Genomic DNA, 21,788 nt, shown 5'->3' on the forward strand with positions numbered 1-21,788 from the left:
GCCTTTATCCTCAAAGGTTTTTTGAAATGAGATTGTCCTGAGCAAACTAATCTGTCTTTGAAGCTAGTCCTGCATTACAAGCCTGAATGATCCTTTCCAAATTAATTTTTCCTATGATTTCTATGAAGTCTACTTGAACAACAATAAGGCCGGTTCTGGGTTCCCCAGTACAAAAGAGATAAGGAGTCACTGGGAAGAGATCAATTAGTGGCCACAAAAATGATGAAGGGACTGCAGCCTCTCTCCTGCAAGGAAAGGCTGCGAGAACAGGAACTGTTCACACTGGAGAAGAGAAGGCTTCAGGTGATCTCATTGTTGTATATACGTATCTGAAGGAAGATAAAAAGTTAGAACCACATTCTTTCTAGTGCTATCCAGTGAGAGGACCAGAGGTAATGGACACAAACTGGAACACAAGGGGTTCTCTCAAAACTTCAGCTCACGCTTTTTCACCGGTTCAGATTGACCAAAGAGATTGTGACATCACCATCCATGGAGACACTAACAAGATGTCCTAGTGCTGGGCAATGTGGTCTTGGTAGCCCTCCTTGAGCAAGGGAATTGGACCATGTGACCTCCAGTGGTCACTTCCTGTGACCATGTTCACAGGGGTCTCAGGCTGAGGGAAGAGACTAGGATTTGACTCCATGTTTCAGAAGGCTTGATTTATTATTTTATGATATATATTACATTAAAACTATACTAAAAGAATAGAAGAAAGGATTTCATCAGAAGGCTAGCTAAGAATAGAAATAGAAGGAATGATAACAAAGGTTTGTGGCTCGGACTCTCTGTCTGAGCTAGCTGGGCTGTGATTGGCCATTAATTAGAAACAACCAACATGGGGAATCAAAGATCCACCTGTTGCATTCCACAGCAGCAGATAACCATTGTTTACATTTTGTTCCTGAGGCCTCTCAGCTTCTCAGGAAGAAAAATCCTAAGGAAAGGATTTTTCATAAAAGATGTCTGCGGCACCTTCCAACCTCAACCCGTCCATGATTCTGCAATACATGTTATGTTAAAAAACAATTTTGATGCTATGTTGACAGTACAGATCAATCCTCTGAGTCTGTCTTTTTTTCCCATGGTTACAGCTCTAAATGGCCTAAATGTCAGTGGTATCCAATATTCAGTGACAGGTTTTGTCCAATTATTAAAGCATGGAAGTTTTATTATATAGATATTGCTAATTACTGAAAACTAATTGTCTAAATTCCAATGAAAATGGGATTTACAAGTATTCATAACCTTCATAGGCATTAATAGGATTAATTCCAAAAATGACATTTGTTTTAATCATAAAAGGAATTATCCAAGATTATGGTTGAAATGTCTTGCTAGGTCCCTGAAATTATTATATAGCCAAACTCCCAAAATAAATTGAAAAGCTGCTCCTTCCTCCTTCCGTCTCTTCATCACAGCTAACTTTTCTCCCGTACTCACAGAAAGTCCAAGAAAAAAAAAAGATCTGAGCTTCAAACTGAGATTCAAATTGAATATACTTGGCAATCAAAATTTATTCCCAGTTTCAACTCTAAAACACAGAGTTCTTTCAAGGTTAGGCAATAACTTTATGAAAGAAAAACTTATGATATCTGCTGGTGCCTGCACCTGTATTAGCAATTCAATTAAATAATTGAACTATTCTACCTTATTCTGGAAGCCACATTTTCCCTGGAGTAATTAATGTTCAAATGGAAGCAAAACCAAATGCAAACCAAGCAAGTCTATGTGACATTACTAAGACAGTCTTAGGTTTATTTCTCTACCAGCGTTGGCTGTATAAAGCAAAAGCTCAGGTGAACACCTAGGTCTTTTATCCAACAAGACTCTAAACTGCAGTAGCTGTCTGGCATCTTTGCTGTCTGAAAAACTTGAAACTTTTTGTAAGTTTTCTCTTTGTTTCCTGGGTGTTTGTTTTCCTTCATTTAAGAATTCTGGTGAGGTAAACCAGAAGAATAAACAGAGCTTTTCTGAGGAATCTATAGGGAATATGCCAAGGTGCACAATCTAACAAATGAATTAAGCAAACAGGTTGGCTGATAAAGATTTTTTTAAGCTCATTAGAAATTTTTAATAGGCTTACTTTAGAATTTTAGAATCATGTTCACTTATGTCTAAAATATTTCTTAGAAGTGCTTTGCTACAAATGGAATTGAAGGTTAAAGTACTTTTCCATGCATCATATTTATTACTATTGTGACATGCCACAGTCCAGACCAGTGTACAGATTTCTGTTTTGTCCATATCTCTGACAGCAGAAGAAGGAACAGGAATTAACCTTTTTTTGGGTTGTTTTGGTTGGCGTTTACTTGTGAAAATTCAAAAAATTTTCTGTTCTATTTATGAAATAGAAGGAATTAGAGAATGGCAGTTCAACAGGACTTGGGTGAGTACACAAGGAGCATCACCAGCTGACAACACCAGCACAGAGTAAAACTCTGTATGGTTATTGGGATCAAAAAACAATCTAGATATTCAAAGTTTTAAAGTACAAGTCCAAAATCTGGAGTTTTTCAGGCCCGTCTTGAATTGTTGCAAATGCAGGAAGAGGGAATTCCTTCATGGATGTCCACCTGAATTACCAGTTTTTTTGAAAGTTTTGAAACCTCATCTCACAGTTAAACTTCATATTTTATGAACTTTACTTCATGTGTAGTGAAACACCTCAGAAGGACATGGTTAGAAAACTCAGCATTCATTTATTAAGTATGAATGTTTAATGAAGTGTAAAAGGGTAAAAAGGTAAAAGATGACCTTCCTGAATCAGAAAACACTACCAATATTTCTGTTTTCTAAAACATTTAGCTTAACTTTTCATTTGTGATTGGTCTCTGGTCAAATAGACCTTGGATTATCTACACAAATGTCAAGTCACCCATAAGATTTCTTGAAATATCTCCAGAACCCAGACAACAACCAGATTATTATATACTTAGAGCATTCTTGTAGAAAATTTGATATGTAGACTTGTGCTTTTTTAAGGGAAAGAATCAACTAATTGATCTGCAGTTGCATGAGTGGAATCAGAAGAATTAGAGGGCATTAATAACCAGAAGTGTAACACAGACCTGCTTTGTTCTTTGATAAAATGGACATGTTGTAAGTCTACCCTGATAAGAAGTCCTTGTCTCTGTTCTTCTAACCTGGGACAACTCTAGGTCTTTCAAAATCCGACTACTACTCCTCCATCTATATTTACACCAGAAATTGCTGGGGGAAAAGCAAAAGAACAGCATGAAATAACCTTCACTGTTTAATTTCTAGCACATTCCTTCACGCAGTTTTGGCCTGTGCCAGCTAGTATTGTCTATGTCAATGCCCAGTTCATGGCATGGTATGGACCAAAACTCTTTCCAGTTCACATTTTGTGTAAGGCTTCCCAGGAAGTGCATCAGTGTGGACTTCCCTATTGACTCCAGAGCCCAAGAACTGTCCCTGGCCTATTTAAAAGCCTTTGTCTGAGTTCCAGACCTCAAAGTTTGTAACTGACTGTGTTTCTTCCACTCATGAATTCTTTATCTCAGTTCTTGGTACTGGATATGCCTAGAGTTACCATCTACTGAAAGACGTGAGAGGTAAGGTTCCAGCTGTGTTATTCCCATGTGGTACAAGGCATAATACCAGTCCATCATATTATGCTTCCTATTTTAGAGTAAGTTGCAGCCTTCCACAGTTTTGACACCCACTTCTGCAGTTTTAGACATTATTCAAATTAAACCTCTCTCTCAGTAAGTTTGAACACTGAAATGCTTCAGGCAGGTAAAGTAAAAGCAGAGTTTTCAGGATTCAAAAATTTGAAATGCTTTCTATGACAGTCATAGGAAAGGACCACTCTGGATATGTACATGAAGATAATCAGGACATGACCCAAGAACATTTCTATTTACAAGAAGAAAAACTTATGCTTAGGGAGTCAGGCTGCTTCATGTCTTGCTGCCAGCTCAGCAGTAAGAATGGAAGCAGATGTAGTCTTTCCCTAATTTTTTGTTGTTTTATATTTCTCAAGTAATTCCAACCCCAATTTCTTGGCTAGAGCCAGGACTTTTTAACTTGCTAGATAGGAGACTGGTACATGATGTCCAGCATAACTGTTGTGTGAGAGTGATAATTCTTGTTAATCTATACATTTCCATTGTTTAGAAAACAATTTGCCTTCCTGAGAAAAAGAGCTGAATTTAGTGTTCATTCTCTAGTTACTTCTATTTCTCTTATATTCATTTGTGACTGGGGCATAAAAGCACTGAATGGATTCTTCATTTTATTTTTATATGAGAACATAAATACACACTACAGTTGTGTCCCATGGATTCACAGTTGACTGAAACACTAAAGTGCTGTCTTTTTTATGTGACACTCAATTTTGTAAGCTAAGCAGCAGTGTAAAGTAGTCTGAAGATCCGCTTGACTTGAAAGATAATTGCAAATACTTATGAGACTCTTAACAATTGTGATTTATTACCAAGTAGTTTATATTCAAAAGCATTAATAACATTCTGAAGTAATGCAAACTCTTGACTGTGACAAAAGGATTCATTAAGACAGTTAGTGTTTCATGACATGATGAAATGACAGCTTTCACTCCAGTGTACATAAATTGCTAAAAATGTGGTGTGACACCTTTGCTTTGCTGTCAAAGGTTTTCCATCTGAATATATGCCTAGTCTTCCCTGCTGCTCGATAGGAGAAGTAGAATATTTTGGGTTCTGAGGAAAGCAATAAGGAACTACCATCTCAGTTTGCCTCTTTAAACACCTTTCTTTTGCTCCACTGACATCAGTACATATGGAAAACGAGTCAAGGTGGAAAATACAGAATGCCAAAGGGTTTGCAGAGGGTATCCAGAGTAGGCTACATAACAGTGGTTAGACTGCTCTAAAAGTGAGCAGGGTGGAATCTAATTTAGGAATGGCTTGAGATTAATTAGATACAAAATGACTAAGCAGATAAAGGGACTAGTTGAGCTGAAAATGGCTGGGGAAATGTGGAGTCCATATGGTTCACATGCACCTCCCTGTCTTTGTACAAGCATTTAGAAAGAGACAGTTAAAAAGAATGTGGGAGAAGCCAAATGCCTTGGGAACACCACAGCCTCATTCCAAGTTTCAGGGAAGACTTCAGTGCTTTGTCTCTGGTTGTGTTAAGCCTCTCTCCAGGTGCATGGATCTCAATCTAGTTTCCTCCACATTTATGATCATCCCAAGAAAGTAGAATATCATCTGCAAGTGAATTTTTTATACAAAGATCTGATTGTTTTCCCACATATAGATGCTAAGCAGCTTATTAATTATGAGGAAGATAATGTCTGACACCTTATGAGCATCTATATTTAATTGAGGGAAGCACATTTCATGTGATGGCTACAAAAGTGGGAAATTCCTTCACACACACCAGTAATCGGTATTAAAACATTACCTATGTTTACTTTTGGCTTTAACCTCTCTCCCTTTCAAATTGTGCAGTATTTTTCTCCAATATCATGAAATGGTTTTACGCCAAAACAGGAGCATGTAGGGAGTGTTTCATGGGCATGACGAGAGAAGGGTGGAGGGCACCACAGGCAGCTCTAGTTCCACATACCGGGTCCCTCTCTGGGGACAAGTTGGGAGCATGTAGGAAGGTAAATGGGCCTGGAAATGCGCTCCCCAGTGAGTTGATCAGGAAGGGGGCAGGCCTCAGTTGCATTACCTCTGAGCTGGCCCTGAGCTCCAGCAGCCATGGCCACAAGAGGGGGATGAATCCAGGGCTTTTACTTTTACTTTATAGCTTCTCTTTGTTTGCTAGTCTTTACAATGAATTTTTGACCTTCTGTCTAGACATTGTATATGCTAATGAATGTCTTTCACTTCCTTGGAATGTTTTAAAATATTATTTTTATAATCCTTAATGTTGACTTTGCTTCTGTTGCACTAGTAAATCAAAAATAAAAGAAAGTCTGGGATGGTTGATATATTTTTACAGTCCCTAGAATATTTAAATCATGAGTTTGTATAAAAGAATGATATTGACAGGCAGAACATGGAGAAAGCTAGAATTCCAATTGTATTGTAAAAATCCTCTTTTATCTTTCAGAGGTATTTTTTCCTTTAACAGATTGGGTTTTTTACATAATATCATTTCTCTTAGCAAGGTGTATTTCTGTCCTCTGTCAAAGCAGCTACAAAATCATTAGAATATGAGGAATTAGGTTCTCCTGCCTCACGATTAGTATTACTGACTGAGTTGAAAGAACTTTAACAATTATGAAGGTCAGTAGCAAGGACAGGGATGCAATAAACTAAAATTTGTGGTTATAGTAACAGCAATTTCATTATAAAATTAAGCTGGACTAATTACTGTGACTTTGGTGGTTCTGGTGGACAGAGGTTTTTTTCTTCTTTAGGTTGAGATGATTTTGGCATAGGCCAATGCAGTATTATAAATTGGATAATTCACTAAATGCAAAAAAATTTTGCTTTTCATCATTTAATTAGGTTTTCACTTTTGAGTGTAATACCACTCAAAAGATCTGGTAAGAAACAGACACAAAATTACAGACACAACAATGAAGGTGTCCTCTTTTTTCAAGTCAGAATTGGGTTTTTATGATTTTCAACTTGGAAACCTGTTAACAAAACTATAGAAAACTATAGGAAAAAAATGATGGGAGAATTCTTGCAGTAAGTCTGGAACTATAATTATACTGTAATACTAATATTCTTCCTTATCTATGACCAAGATGTTGAGGCAGCCATCAGTGTAAAATAATTAGTTTCATATAAGTAATTAAATGTTGAATACTTAAGTATTTGTACATTATACTTCTATTTAAACATTCTGTTAAATTGTTCTTTGGCTTTGTCAGGAAAATTGGGCTATAAAATTATTTCCTGTCTGTTTTATGCAAAAAGACAAAAAGTGTTTTTTTCTTTGAATCTATTACCCTCCTTTTGGCCTGATAAACTTTCTTTATGGCAAATACAGGTCTCTTTCCTGAAATTCCAGGCAAGATTTTAAACTTAGTTCCTGGCTTCTCTTTTAGCTGCTTATTCCATTGTTGAAAAACATTTGAATGGATTTATTCTTAGGTTTGTAGGACTGATTTAATTTCTTTTTCACTTTTTTTGCATATGGTGTGTCCACCCCTTTGCAGAAAAGCTGGCTATCTGCTAAATCTTCTCTCCATCCCTACCCATATGTTGCAAAGAGACTGATTACTTACAAAGAAAGCCCCTGTCACAAGTGTCCTTGAAGACAGCTTAGCCAGAAGAGGAATAGAAGGTGTAAAAGGGGATACAAATGTGCAGCTGTATAATTAAGAAGTCATATAGGAGATTAGAAACTGATTGGAAAAGGCAAGAGATAACACAGAGAAGTACAGTTTGGGTAAAACATATTGTCTAGCTATTTCTCTCCTTATATATATCCAAGAAACAAAGACACAGAGAAAACACTATGTCCCCCATGAGCTGTTAACACTAGCTTGTATTTTACCAATGAAGAGGTAATAACTTTCCTCTAACACCTGGAGAGAATTAAGTTTCAGTGTGTGATAGCACCTATTTGTATGCATGAGTATAGATACACTCACATAGATTCATATGTTAGGGTGTGTATTAGTAACGCATAACAAAAGCTATACTACTAGCATAATATTTCTGTATTATTGTGTGAATATACACACAGACATGCACACATGCAAAATACATATACTAACATAAATATATTACATGTGACATGTCTTTGCATATATGTAAAGAAATAGCACATTTTTGCCTTTGAAAGTATAGCTAGCAACAGTTAATTTGGATTTCCAGGTATCAGAATGGCTAAGGACATCACCTGTCCAAAAATCAAATCTAATTAAAATTTTTGGCATGATCTACACCAGCAGCTTGTTGCTGAAATAGAAGTGACTAAATCTTAATGTAGAAGAGGAAGAGAGAAAAGAACATTCTCCAACAATTCCTTTACTCCAAGTGCTAGACAGTCCTTGCAGTACCAATTTAGAGTTTTCCATTTGTTTTAACTGATTCCTCAGTCTGAAGATTAAAATTTCTACTGCTCATTATTTGGAATTTAGGAATTATAGACCTATCCAGGGGACTCTATAAACAAGACACCTGCTATTTAAAATAGAAGTGAAATAATTCTTTCATGTATTTAATTTTCAAGATTGGTATTTAAACTTACTCATCCTTCTGTAGCCAGCTAAATTTTCTAGAACGGTTTTTAGTCAAATGATTCCTGACAAACATTTAAAAATTAATTTGTCTTGCATAAGCAATGGACTTCAGATAAAGGAGAGTCTTCAAGAGAAAGTATTCTACAGGCTCCCCTGCCGTACTTTGTACATACAAATGCACATAGAAGTGTAAATATAGACATTTCTGAATTGAAAATTACCCCTCCCTCAAAAAAAGCTGAAAAGTAGAACTTTCACATTTCTCAAAGTCTCTCATTTCTGCTAGTCCTTAACATACTAAGCACTTTTTCTCCAGCCTGCTAGCAGCTACCCTGTCTCCTTGAGCTCCTTGAATTGCTTCTCAGAAATCAGGAATAAAGGCAAGAAAACCCCGCAGAGGAATACAAAGGGATCTGTGCAGGACAGGCTATAGGACTAGAAAAAATGAAAAAGTGGAATTTCACGCTGGTCCCTGCAGTCAGGCAGTGATGGCACAAAAGTGGTCACAAAAAATGAATGTGAGATTGGGGCATGGAACGGGCAAGGTGTTGGTTGAATTTTGAGAGGAATAAGAGCTGAGTGAAATTCAAAGTGCTCAATAACTACGTACTTGTGGAGAAAGGGGTAATGGAAAACCCTTCTTCTGGGAAGACATTTTTTAGCAAACTGTGGAGGTTGTATTGGCTGGAGGGAGGACTTGAGAGAACCAATGAATTGCTAAAGGTTCCCCACTCCCCGCATGATAGGCTGAAAGACTCAAACACAGCCTTGACTGCAAAAATGCTGACAAAATAACAAAGGATTCTTTTCCACTTAATACATATATAGGTAATCAAACATGATTTTCACATAAAGTTGTTTCTTTCCTTCAGTTTGAAGCTGTCCATGTCTTTAGTTGGACACTGGGGGATTGTATAATTGTGTGGGCAATATTATGCATATATGTGAACCTGAAGGACACAGGAAAGTAATTTGGATAATACATTTGAGGCTTTCAGAGACATGAACATCTTCCCTGTTTCTCAGCTACTGTGTAAGAAGTGGGACACTCTTCCTTTTGAGTTTATAAATGGTGTGAGTTTTAACTATCTGTAAAACCAGAATTTCTGGCACAGAAACTGTTACATTTCAGAGGAATAACACCCTTGAGAGCCACTAGAATGAAATCTGGAATGTCATAGAATAACCAAACATCATGATGGAGCATGATGCAGGTGCTCCTTTTCAGAAGAAAATGCTTTCAGCTGAATTTCCATCACCAATTCCTTAGACATCCTGCATGCTCTCTTTGGTGTCTGCTTCAATCCACATTCTCCAGTACAGCTCAGGTTTGGAGTGCTTGAAGCTGGTGTGATTACAGCAGGGTGGTTAAGTCAACTGAAGCAAATGAAGATTTACACAACTTGTCTTGTTTAAATAAAACTTAATTTCATTAAGGAAGCAGATGACCAGGATTTACAGGGAAAGTTGGGAAGGTAGAGAAGGACGATGAATAAGAATAGATTTAGTTGTAACTGTCAAGCTTTGAAGACCTCATTTGCAAGTCATCTGCTGGTTTCGTATTTCAAATGCGAAGAAAGGATTTACAAATCTACTCATTTTAATTTAGGATTTATTGGGATGATTTGTAAATTCATCATAGGAATTACATACAGCAAGTAGGATTTATAAGTCTAGGGGAGGATTAAAAGGTGTGATGTAGGATTAGTAAATCTATTATATGTATATATATATAAATATATTTCCAGATATCTAAATCTAGTACATCATATTTTTTTAATTAATGATGTGCAAATCAAAACTGAGTAAAATACTTTTATTATTAACCTAGTGGCAACATAATACAAGTTGGTACAAAATGTAAAAAAAGTCTCATAAACACATACAATTTGTAGAACAAAGTCAGTACAGAGTATGTATTACCAATGTAAATGTATGTTAAGAAGAAGAAGAGAGGGATATACTGAAATAGTGATTTTTCTTAACTATATTTAATTTGTAGAAACCTGTCCAGTTGGAGCAAAGTAGCAGTTTAAACAGACCTTTTAGTGATCATATATACGATGGTGAGGGGAAGTCAAGAGACTGGAACTGAATAGAAGCAGGTAAGAGTGCTTGCATCACGTCAATTAAGTCGATTAGAACACCCAAATCCAGTGACAGTGCAGTGATTAGAAACGACAGGGAAGTTACACTACAGGTCTGAAAAAAACAACTTGCTCTCCACAATAACTCTGCGATCTCTTCCCTTTTTATTCCTTCTCCTCAAGTCCCAGGTGAAGGGAAGACTGGCTTGGTGAGGCATTGGCAGAAGCCATTTAAGTCTAATAGGCTGATTCCATCTTTCAGATGGGCAAAATAACCTGTAAAGATGGCATGAGTAATTTTAGATTTTTAGTAGTACAGCTTTCCAGAACAAAAACTTTACATAACAACAAAAAATTAAAGCCTTCTGGTAACCTATAATCATTCAGTAGAAGGCATCACAAAATAGCAGACTTAAAATGCAAGGGAAAAACAACTGGCAGTGTTATCAGAACAATCTGAGGATTTTGACTCACACTGTGAACATGTTTGAAATTTTTCTTGGCTGGCACTCAGATTGCATTTGCCAACTTGTGGCAAGTTGCTCAGATTTGCTCTGTGTTTGTAAACACCCTGCAGAATTCATTTTTATCTCATAAAAAAAGCTATTTTTATTCTGTTTCTACATAACCACAGTATATGAGAAGAGAAGTCAAAGCAAAACTGAGACAAAGATATTCAAAGGAAGAAGGCAAATGAGAAAGAGACCTTCATTATGTAGAAAGCTTATTGGTAAAAAAGTCATAATTCTCTAATTACAAAAAGGCAGCTATTGTCTGCTTGGGCTCCTACAGGCAAGTAAGTTTCATCAAATTTTTAGCGCTAAAAATTCTAGTCAGGTGTTCAGCTTCATCCATATTCCATTAATAATTCAACAAAAACATCTTGGGAACAATGAATAAGTTTTCTTTTTATTAATGATAACTTTTAAACAAGTTCTAATTTTTCTTAATTACTTAATCACTTCTTCTGCAAATGCATTCAATGGTCACAGAGTAAACAGAGTGCGAGCTTCTCCTTTAAATCACTGACAAAGTTTAATATTCAAGGAAAGTTAAGGCTTAATTTTGAGGTTCCAAAATTAACTTTCAAAGTACAAGTTAAGGAAAAAATGCTATTCCTTACTAAGGAAAAAAGTTCTGACTCTAGATAATTGAAACTGGAGACTGACAATGCCACTTCATTCCTTCTTTAAAACACAAATGCATGATAAACAAGCGAAGCAAAAAGAATGAAGCAGCAAAAGTTGCTTGAAGCTGAAAGCCAAGTCAGGATAGCATTTAAGCATAAACACAGATCAAAATTTAGAGTTGTGATAACTGACAGGAATTTACTTTCCCTCATTTTACCTCAAAGCTCTTTCTGCATTGAAGTTGTACTTAAGAAATATCATGTTATCACCTCCCAGTCATCTGCAATGTTAAATCCTGCTTCATACTGCCTTTTGGGAAAAAAAAAAAAACAGCCTGTGGCCTAAAAATTTTCTTTTAGCACCAAGTACCTCAAATTGTTTTCATCATGTGCATAAGCAGGAACTGCAAAGCACAGAAGGACCATCAGTTAACAACTCACCACTGGTACAAGGTACCTCCCTATTTCTCCTGTTGTCCCCTTCTCATCTTTTTGTGCATGCTACTCTATCCTCTACAAAAGTCAACCGAAAAGTGTTTCTTGGCTGCATCTATTTTTAACAGGACTGTAGAACTGTAGAATCATGCCATTATCTAGATTGGAAGGGAGCCCCAGAGGGCATCTCATTCAACCCACTGCTCAAAGTAAGTCTCATTAGATTATGTTGCTCAGGGCTGTGTCTAGTCAAGTCTTGAACAATTCCAAGGACAGTTTCTGGACAACCTCTTCTTTCATTTTACTTCACCTTGTGGAAAGCAAAGCATAATCCTTGTATCTAATCAGAATTTTCCATGTTCCAACTTGTTCCTCCTTCATCCTGACTTGTCACTCTCTGAGAAGAGTCTAGTTTTGTTTCCTCTGTATCCTCACAAGAAACAAGCAATAAGATCTCCCCTTAGCCTTCTCTTCTCCAGACTGAACTAATAACATTGTCTCAGTCTGTCCTAGTGCATCATGTGCCCCAAGACCCTAACAATCTTGGTGGGCCCCACTGGGATTCTTTATGATGTCAGTATCTTCCTGGTACTGGTGAACCCAAAACTGGACACAGAACTCCAAATATAATTTCATAAGTGCTGAATAAGTTGGAAGGATCAATTCCTTGAAACTTCTGGCTACACTCTTACTAATACAGTCCAGGATGCAGCTGGTTTTTTTACTGCAAGGGTTCATTGCTGATTCATGCTCAACTTGTTATCCAACATGGATAACAAGCTGAGCACATCCTTTTCTTCAGACCTCCTTGATAGTCAGTTCCCACCTTGTTCTGTTGCATAGGATTATCCCACTCTAGATATAAGACTGCATTTTCTTTCATTGAACTTAATGACATTCTATCAGACCATTCCTCCATTCTGCCCAGGTGCCCATGTCCTCTAACATACTGATCACTTCCCACATTTGGCATCATTCACAAATTCACTGAGAGTGCACTCTGTCCCATCCTTCAGGCTTTAGCAGAGACATCAAACAATGCTGGATCCAGTATTGGTCCCTGATGGCCCCTAGCTACTGACCTTCAGATGGACTAGGCAATGATCACAGCTCTTTGAGACCAGATGATGTTTTACCTATGTGGTGACAAGGAAACTATGGGAGATGGTGTCAGAAGCTTTGTTAAATAAAGTCAAAGTATAAAGCATTCACTGCCATCCTTTTGGGAGTCACACTAGGCATCTTATCATAAAAGACATGAGATTGTTCAAGCATGGCTTGCCCTTTGTAAATCTCAGCTTGCTGTTTCTAGTCACTCTCTTGTCCTTCACATATTTGGGAGTGGTTCTAAGAGGATTTGCTCCAAAATTTTTCACAAGACTGATGTGAGGCTGATCAGCTTGCTAACTGAATCTCCCTTCTGGCCCATCTTTAAGATGGGTATGACACTTGCCTTTTTCCAGTCATTAAGAATTTTTCCCAGCTCTCATGACCATTAGGAAATGACAGAGAGCACCCCTAAAGTGCCATCAGCCATCTCCATCAGCGCTGGAGGAGGCATTCCATCTGGTTCCAAGGGCTGTTCAATTTCTATCTAGCTTAAGTGATTCCAGACTCTCCCTCTACTGTGAGTAGAGCTTCACTTTTATAGACTCTGATAGAGGGCTCAGGGACATGCAATGCCTGAGTAAATATGATAAATATTTCACTAGTAAATATTACCAGTGAAAGCTGAGGCAAAGAAAATGTATTCCACATCCCTAGTTGTTAAGTCCCCTGCTCCACTGAACAGCAGACCCATTTCCTAGCCTTTCTTCCAACTGTCAATGTATTTACAAAATCCCTTCTTGTTTTCTGTTACCTCCATCACTGTATTCAACTCCAGCTAACCTTTAGCTTTCTTAGCTAAATTGCTACACACAAAGGCAATACGTTTTTGGGTTTTTTTTTATCAGACAGAATTTCCATGTTCATCTACACTGTCCTACTGCTGTGATTGCTCAGCTCTCTCTGTGTTGGAATGGACTGTTCTTTCCCTTTAAGTAAGCTGTCACTGAAGCCTCCCAAGAGGAGTCTGTGCAGTTTTCTTGGGCTCTTTGAACTCCAGGCAAGATTCATGGGGAATCTTGCCAAGCCGGTCCACAAAGAGCTGAACATCTGCTCTTTTAAGTCCAAGGCTAAAATTCCAATATATGTGTTGCTTACTTCTCTCAGGATTTTAAACTTCATAGTCTCACAGTCACTGCAGTCAAGGTTGTCCTTAACCTTAATATCTTAAACCAGTTTTTACTTACTTGGGAGTAAATAACTGGCCCAAGAAAACATTTGAATTGATTCACTGATTACTTACATTTAAAAAGTCTTCTGTACATTTTAGAAATCTTGTAGCTCTCTTGTACCTCACTTTATTGCTCTTCCAGAAAACATATTAGCAGTTTAACACATGAGCATTGTGACCCACGATTCTGAGGCTTTCTCCACCTACTTTAAAAAGTCTTAAGTTTCAGATCTGCAAGTGAAGCAGGAACCAGAACTCATAAACTTCCAGCTTTCTCCATCTTGAGAGTGAACCCCTACTGCTTGTTTGATCATGACCTCACACTGTTTCTCCTTTGCTGCTTTGTATGGGTCATGCTGTTGTCTCTGCAATTTTCAGTGAAGACTCACTCAAGCACCTTTTAATTTCCCTGTACACAACCTGTAAACCTCTTCCTTCAGCTCCTGCACTGAGTGACTCAGTGCCTCAAGCTAAGCACATCTCACACTTGGGAGGTCTCTGGGACCAAGCATTCCCCAGAGCTCTGCAGCTGAACATGGATATAGTTCCCTTGGAGCTCTGTCAGGAAAAAGGTCTCCAAAGCATCAATGGCAATTGTACCAGTCAGTACCAAAGAAAGTACCCTCAGCATGCTGAAACCATTATCAGATAGTTTTCAAGCAGCCTCACAGAGCCTTGAGTAGTTTTAATGCATCCTTCTGTGCCCCTGCTGTGTCATGATATCTGCTATCCCTCTGGTGTGCTCAAAAATCTGGAAAAATAGCAATTTTTCCTCCTCTCTGCTGCTCGGTATTCTGTTTTGCCTTTGCTCCTCAGATAGCTGAACCTGGCAGCAAAAAGAAAACATAGGCCAAGAGCTTGAGTTAGAAGAAGAGGATTTTAACACAAAAGAGAAATTAGAAATGTGGTAAGTAATAATCCATTACTACTACTCAATAATTGCAGATATAAATAAGATTTTTAACCTTGTACCCAAAAAATATACCATATGTACTGCACTACCCATGACAGATAACGTCACTATTTTAGCAGTTTCTATTTTGATGTAAAATTCCTTATGAACTTTCGTAGAACTGACCGATTTACCTAGTCAGTTCTACAAAATACCATGTCATTGCTATGCTCAACTTTATATCTGTCAACACAGCACCAGAAAACAGACTAAGGAAACAAGGTTCCAGACCTTAATTATTCACAATTGTATTTGTATTGATTTATTGAACACCTTGTTCATGAGCTCTCATTGCAAGGATTACACTGTTTGTGGTCTTTCTACCTTTTCCTGCCACTTGCAAATCAAACACACATTTGAAAGTCAAGAAAGCATGTTTACATTACTGCTGTAATTGACAAAGCACACCTGTTATCTTCTCAATGGATAAATTAAACCTATGATAGACCTTGGAAACAAAGCATGAAAGGGAAATGACAGTTATTTCAAGCAATATGGAACATGAAATGTAGGAATGAAAGCCTGAAAGCAAATGCCATGAAATACAGTGTATGGACATGTGTCAAACTTACGCAGCTTTGTGCTTGCGTAAGTTATTTTACTTTTTAAGTAGGTACTTCAAAGATAGTGGAAAGCTTTTTGTGTGTGTATGTCTTGATTTTTACCTCCTGACAATGACAGTTCTTTTATCTGAACTATAGGGAAAAACAGTCCTGTAGGGCATCAGTAGTAAAATCATGAACTATAACAAAAGAAGTGAAATTAAGAGGGTAGAGGAAAGAGAAAATTACCTAGGACCAATGTAATCATACCCATCTCTTCTTAACACATGCTTATCAAGGTTTCTTAAAAATTCCAAGTGATAGTCACTCCACCATTCCTTATGTCTAGAGAAATCCCATTTTATCCTCCAATTAAATGTCCATACTATTTCCTATTACTATTTTCTTTATGGTTGGACTGGGGAACAATTTCCTTCTTCTCTGTGGGAACAAACATTCAAAAACCATCATGGTGTGCAGAGCCAGAAAAGAAATAGACTAGAATTCATTCTTAGGTCACTTTGTTGCCTTCCAAACTGCAACACATAGCAGTTTATTCAGTGGTACTCTTCTCACTCAATTAATTTTTTTTAAATTCTAAGGGGAGAAATCTTACCTGGTTGGTTCATTTTGTTTACTTTATATTATCTTTGGAAAAAGTATCTTTTAACAATAGGCTGCTGCTTACTATTCATTGTTTTGTACTCCTTGTTTTGACTGACTTTACTTGGTCTGGTTGGGACAGAGTTGATTTCATTGAATCACAGCCTGATTGAATTGTTTCATACAATCATTCTCTTTTTTGGATTTGTAACTAGACCAGTGTTGAAAACACAACAGTGTTTTGCCTATTGCTGAGCAATATTCACACAGCAACAAGGCTCTATCTTTTTCCCATTCTCTCCCCTTCATGAGCAGGATGGGGGTGTGCAAAAAACCAGGAAGAAAATGTCTGAGAACAGCTGACCAAACTTACCAGAGGGATACTCCATACCACATGATATCATGATCAATTGGAACATGTGGGAGAAAGGGACTTCCAATGGGAAATAATGAAAAAGTTCCTTATTTTGCTTTGCTTCCATGTGAGCTTTGTTTTATCTATTAAAGTCTTTTCATCTTGATCCTCAAATTTTCTTGGCTTTATTTTCCAATTCTCTTTCCCATCCCAATGAGCTGGAAATAAGCCAACAACTGACTTGCTCAGCTGCTAGCCAGGGTCAACCCAACACACTGGCTGTAAATATGAGAAGAGATACTGCCAATCTCAAAAATTTCTGTCTATGTTTTTATCCCATAGGAACTTTAGATTCTTAGTAGCTTTCAGTGGCTTTCTTTTGTTCTTTATTCTTTTCTCTCTACTTCAAGTGATATTATTTGGCACTTCAGGAGCAAAATAAGTTACCTAATCCACTTCATCTGGTGTGTTGAGTACTTTTATACTAGCTTGAGAAACTGAGCAAATCATATGCGCCTGACTGAAGCTATAGAATTACTCATAAAGATATGTATTGTGGAGACACTTCCCCCAAAGCAATCAACCCACTGACTCCTCAGCATGGCCATTCTGGCAGAGTCTAAGAGTCCATCTCCTTGAAGGCAGACTCTCCAAGGTCATTCACCAGGGCTCTCAATGCTATAACTTCACTGAGGATGTGCCTCTGCCTTGGGAGGGAGGCGTATGGCCATAAGGTGAGTAATCAGCATAAACCCAGCGTTTCACTTTCCCAGTTACACTTTCAAACCACATTCCTTATGTGCTATCCTTTATATTCATTCACAATTAGATTCAGCTGACATTCTATTGCCTCTCAATTTGCCTCCTGCAATTTTACAAGCAGCCCATACTTTTCTTGTTCTGAGTAACCTGGGATACTAGCAGATTTTTCTCTTCACTGCTTAATCTCTTCATGGGTATCTGAGATTAAACTAACTAGCACAGTTCCCTGCAGGACCCTACTGCTGGCCAGCCTCCATTCTGAGGGCTGAATATTTCATCTCATTTCCTGGGGTTTACCCTACAAATAATTTTTGGACATGCCAGAAGTTTTACTCCTCCTCCTATTTGTTGGGAGTTTTTTAAGGTTTATGAAAAATGTTGCCAATGCCGTTTTTTGAAAGTCCTTTGAATTAACACTCAAGAACTATCTGAATTATAAGCACCTAACATGAAATGTCCTGCAGTTAGTACTTGCACTGCAGAAAGGGAAAGTAGTCCAGGGTTTAAGAGCAGCGCCAATAAGTAATTAAAAAATACCAGTAATTAAAAGCATATATTTGGCAGCCTCCTGCTGTAGAAACTTTTTCCTTGAGTACAAAGATTCACAGTCTAAAACTAGAGACCACAAAGACCATAAACTACTTGTCTCTATCCTTGTTTTAGGAGATTGCTACTATCTCAGCTCTCAGAAATTGATCTTTTTTGAGAATTGGAAGTCACTGCCCTCATCCCAAATATTTTTCCAGTTCTTAGGTAGCAGCTGCACTATCTTTCAGAAATAGTATAACTGATATATATCTAGTTAAATTCCCATTGGTTCTTCCAAATTTGTTTTCTGATTTTTTCCCTCTGTTTTCTGATTTTTGTCCTGATCTGAAGCATTTGTTTGCCTGAAACCTTTTCTGTTTTTTTCTATCGATGGATGTAACAAAAATGTTAATGCCACTTGTAATCTTTGTCTTGCCTGTATCTCTAAGCTGTCATTGCAGCAGCAATACTACATTAAAAAGAAGTTATTGATGTAAATTCACTCAGTCAGAAGAAAATGGAGACACCTTGTTTCTCCTTCTTTAACTCAGAGATTACACAAAGGATTATGCATCACAAAATTTTCTTCTTAACCTCAGTAATTCTGGAGAAAACTTTGTGAAGAAATTTTCTGTTTTATCTTTAATTTTCTTTCTTTCTAGACAGATTTTTAGTCATGTAGTTAGGCTTATGCTGCTGTTTTGCATAATAAAAGAATAACGAGTTAATAAATATTGAAAAAATCATGGTTTGTATGCACTTCTAATTAAAAACTTATTTTCTAACATATTTTAAGAGTAAATATCAATGTTTTGCCATACATTGCCTTTGATATATCAGCAGTATAAAAATATCATAAGATTAAAATTTGAATAATGACAGATTCATTTTGCAAACCTAAAATTCTCTGTGAAACCAGGATGAGGTTTGGATAGCCAGGAACTATAGCAATTATCAGAATTCAGTGTTACCAGAGATTGTAGGTTCTCTTAGTGTTTGGTGATATTAATAAGAGGGTCATTGATTTGCCTTGAGTTATGACCACTATTTTCAATATTCTAAATTTTCACTTCATTTAAGGAAAGTGAATGTCACTCTAGCCACACCTTACACTGTATTTCTCACATCTTCTGCATATTTAAAAGTGAATAGAATTCTCTTTTATTCCTGTGCGTAACACTAAGGTATGAGGTGGACTCTGAATTAAACGTAAATTCTTGTGAGATTTTAAAATGTTTGATTTTCACGTTTATTTCGCATTTATTTGTATTTCACTTTTATTGTGCAGTAAGTTATTTTCTTTAGCAATTTTTATTTTCTCTATGGAAGTTACTAAACAGAGTTAGATTCTCATTTGTATTTTAAAACATTCTTTAAAGAGGTGTAAATAATTTATTTTTGCCAGAAAAAAAATTACCAGCTACATACAATCCAATACTTATCTAGTTTCCCATTAACATGGTATTCATCAGAAATCAGCAGGTGAAATCCATCTCCAGGAGCTGCAGCAGAAGTATTGAATCTAATTACTACATGTAGCACACTGCATGTCAGCTTCTAGACAGTACACTCAGGTAACTCTCAGAGTAAAAGAGGCATGGCATAAAAAAATGATAGCTCATATCTTTGGTGCTTAACTCTTTATGTATGCAAGTGTTTTTCCATAGGAAGAAGTAATGAACAGCATGTGCTTTTAAACACACATTTGTTGTATTATTAATTCTATAGCAAAGTGCAATATGAATGAAGCAGTAATTTGTTTACAGAGTGCTGAAGACTCACAGATGAAGCCGATTTTCAAAAAGTACAGCAAAGCTTTCAGACAGCTAAATGCAATCATTTTTTCCTCATACTTGGAACCCACAAAGACCATCATGGCAGATTTTTTAAAATAACCTAACCCGTGATGTACTAGTCTATTCTGAAATATAACCATTTGTTTGGATATGTAAATAAGACCTCAACTATCAAAAAGCTCTGCCCCTTCACATATGCAAGTTCTTTCTCTTTGGGTTCAGAACCAACCTAGGCCTGACTTTGAATTTTACTCTAGTGAAACAGAATCTAAGTTTCTTCTGAATTAAGAGAATTCAGTTCCAGCACTTGAGAGTTAACATCAGATTTTCTTTCTATTTGGAGAGACAGGACTAATCTTTCCCAGTTTCCCTCTCCTCTGAGCCATCAAGAGACACTAATTTTAGCTGACACTGGATTCCTATTCATTCCTCTCATTCTAGGAGAGTGTTAAGACATTAGTGACAGTGAAGAATTACTTGTCTGCATAGCATGTTGTGTATTGCAGCAATCACTACATGCAGGAAACTTTGAGGATGGCTTGATGTGCACAAAAGTATTGATGTCACATGAAGAATATCAGGTTTTGTATCAAGTTTTAGTTGTCATTCATCTTGTTACCAAGTTTTTCATATTCTTGAACAGAATTAAAAACAGTGTATTTGTCATATTAATCCATACCTCTGTTGAGACTTCCAAAATTATTTTGCAAGTATAAAACCATTCAATCAAGGCTGATAATTTTAAATGCCACCTATATATTGCTCATGCCTGCACTGAATCTGCTGTAACAGATTTTGCATTTTCTATTCTGTACTTACACACTACACATAGAACCATAAAATCATAACTATGCCTCAAATTAAATTAGGATACAAAAAGGTATGATCAGAAAACCATAAATGGAATTTAACATTTTCAATATTCTTTATTATTACCATGTGTTTTTCTTATGTTTCAACTTGTTTGAAGGTTTTGTGAGGTAAGAAGCCTTGAAATATTAATATAGTTATAATTACAAACTTTTAATAATCTAACAGGATGTAAGATAAAAGCCACTTGAAGCTCCTTATAGCCTGAGGGACTACGTTGATTTCTTTCTGCACTCACTTCTTAAAGTATTAAAAATGCATTATTGGAAGTGCTCTGATAACTGCTCAGATGTCTATTTATTCAACTCTGCAATTGTTTATGTTAGAATTATGGACTTGGTTTTCTATTCCGACAGTTATCTAGTTTGCTTGCTTGCTGCGTCTTGAATCTATTTTAGTTCAAATTATATTAGAGCATCACATACAAAAGAATTCTTTGTTCACAGCCTATCCAACAAAACAGAGAAGGCTTCAGAGGCATCTGTAGCTCCAGGGCCCAGTAAATTAGGTCTTGACTAGAAAAATAAAAGGAATAAAGATTGCCATATGTAAGAGGATGGATTGGATGTGCTGTCTTCCACTAAGAAAAAGGAAACTGCATTGTCTTATGAATTGAAAGTGTGTTTATTTTACAAATTTTTTTTAAAAGTCACATACTCTTAGATAAGAGGATCTACTCTAAGATGAAGAAACAGTGTTTTATATTCTTTCTGTGGTCTGGATGACATTTTTTTATGATGAAAAAGAGAAGGAAGTCAGATAAGAAATCTCTATGGAATTTACATTGTCTTGGCAACTATCCATCTTTACACCAGCCAGGAAAGCTGTGGAAGTGTATGGCTCCAGAGAATCTAGTTTTTGCCACACCCTTATTGTTGTACAACATCACAGTCTGAAAGTGGGAAGTGTTTCAAAATAGAATGTTTTTCTTCCCTTCTTTCTCAGCTACTGCCCTTTTTCAAAAGGTTGAAAATCAATTTACAATGTATTCTTCTACTGAAGCAGCCACTGAGAGATATCTTGGGAAGGCTAAGACATGAAAACTCTGGTGTTATCAAAACATTGGTTTTTTTCTCCTTATTCTTTTAATGCATATTTTGAAGCAGATATCCTTTTAAATACCATTCACAGAGAAGAATCCATTTGCTTTATTTCCTGTAGATGCCTTATTAGCTACATAATTTTCTTTCACATTTCTATTTACATAGCTGAAGCATAGAATTAGGTGGAAATTGATAAAATTAGCTCTATGTACAATTTTGATAGTTATTTTTGCATTGAACA

General features: G+C 36.7%; 1 long non-coding RNA gene across 1 annotated transcript in view; it reads right to left on the bottom strand.

Annotated features, from left to right (window-relative positions):
* Positions 1-10,128: 10,128 nt before the first annotated feature.
* LOC136553896 (uncharacterized) overlaps positions 10,129-21,788 on the bottom strand; it is a 31,027-nt gene continuing 19,367 nt past the window's right edge. The window contains exon 3 of the long non-coding RNA XR_010783251.1: positions 10,129-10,530. This is a non-coding gene — a long non-coding RNA (uncharacterized lncRNA). The remainder of the gene's footprint in view (positions 10,531-21,788) is intronic.

Source organism: Molothrus aeneus, chromosome 1, assembly GCF_037042795.1.
Source record: "Molothrus aeneus isolate 106 chromosome 1, BPBGC_Maene_1.0, whole genome shotgun sequence".
Lineage (NCBI taxonomy): Eukaryota > Metazoa > Chordata > Aves > Passeriformes > Icteridae > Molothrus > Molothrus aeneus.